At 43.7% G+C, this 1,772-nt stretch overlaps 1 pseudogene; it reads left to right on the top strand.

Annotated features, from left to right (window-relative positions):
• The first annotated feature begins 275 nt into the window (after positions 1-275).
• On the top strand, positions 276-1,523 carry LOC110285982 (annotated as a pseudogene).
• Positions 1,524-1,772: the final 249 nt, after the last annotated feature.

Raw genomic sequence — 1,772 nt, 5'->3', positions numbered from 1 at the left:
AGATTAACAGTTGATAAATAGGACTTCATCAAACTGAAAAGTTTCTGTAAAGCAAAGGATACTGTTACTAGGATGAAAGGGCAGCCTACAGATTGGGAAAGGTTATTTATCAGCCCTTCATCTGACAGAGGGTTGATATCCAAAAATTTATAAAGAACTCAATAATTGAGTCCATTGAGTTCAAATTGAGACCCCTAACAACCCAAATAACCCAATTAAAACATGGACTACAGGCATCTGTCCATAGGTGCAGACCGATTTGGCTTCCTGGCAACATGTCACAAATACAGATGAAACTCCTATGCAAGAAGGCTGAGATTTGGAATGCCAAGTTGTGGCTGGAGAGCCTGAAGCTGCAAGAAGCATGAGGCATGAACCTGTCACAACCTCAAAATGGAGATGTGCCTAAAGAAACTGGAAAAGGTGGAAGATCTAATAAGTCTCTGAAGCACTCAGTGACTGTGGGCTCAGCAGATGCACATAAGAAGACATGCATGAGGAGTCGGTGAAAAATGGAAAGTTAAAAGTCACCCCCCAGAACTTACCACTTTAACCAACAGAGACACATCATCTACACTGTTTCCCAACTCAGAACCAAAAACTAAAAAGAAGAAGAAAAAGGGGGAAATGGCAAGTGAAACTGGGTCTGATAATTAAAAGCAAAAAACTGAAGAAAGAACTGTCGCTCGTGGGGAACCAGAAGATGGTATGAAGAAACCAAATGACAGCAAGGTGCCCAGCCTTCCCCTAGGATTGACGTGTTCTTTTGAGGACACTTCATTTGCTTCCTTGTCTAATCTCATTGGTGAGATTAGGACATAGAAGAAATGGGCTTAAAGCACATGATAGAGATCCAGCATAAAAGTATCTGGCCACTTCTGAAAGGCAGGGATCTTCTGGCTGCTACAAAAACTGGCAGCGAAAAAAACCCTCACTTTTCTCATCCCTGTGAGCAAGCTCATTGTCAAATTGAAGTTCATTCTCAGGAACGGAACAGAGGTCCTGATTCTCTCTCCTACCAGAAAACTGGCTATGTAGACCTTTTGTGTTCTCAAGGAACGGATGATGCACCATGTGAACCCGTGTGAGCTGATCAGGGGCTGTATTAACAGGTCTGCTGAAGAGCAGAGGCTCGCCAATGCAATCAACATCATCATGGCCACACCAGCGCGGGTCCTAGACCACATACAGAACACACCAAGGTTTATGTACAAGAATCTACAGTGTCTGGTTATTGATGAGGCTGAATGTATTTTGGGTGCTGGGTTTAAGAGGAATTAAAGCAAATTATTAAACTTTTGCCGGCACACAGGCAAGCCATGCTCTTTTCGGCCACACAAACTCGAAAAGTTGAAGACTTGGCAAGAATTTCTCTGAAAAAAGAAAAAAAAGAGCCATTGTTGATGTGTGTAGTTTTCAATGCACGCCACTGCCTTGCCCAGGAGCTGCCACTCTATCAGCCTCTGTTTCCTTTTGGTCCACCCGGCTTAGCTCCAGGACTGATAGCAACCAGCGCTACCTAACCCAGCTTCCTTTTGAATCTGTGGATGAAAGACATACACTCAGCTTTGCTACCTTAACTTGCCTGCTAAGCACAATTGCTGGACGCTAATACTTCCTGCCTGGAAATGCATACCCTTACCTATTTATTATCACCATCTCTCATTCTGCCCTAAATTTAGTGGCTTACTCCAATTAGTCCTTGCCAAAGGTCTTTGGCAACCTGCTAGTAGCAGAGGCCACAGGCCTTAGCTGCTCCAAAGGTCTTACAT

The sequence above is a fragment of the Mus caroli genome, chromosome 19 (genome assembly GCF_900094665.2).
Source record: "Mus caroli chromosome 19, CAROLI_EIJ_v1.1, whole genome shotgun sequence".
NCBI lineage: Eukaryota > Metazoa > Chordata > Mammalia > Rodentia > Muridae > Mus > Mus caroli.
This window is presented reverse-complemented; position numbering and strand designations above follow the sequence as displayed.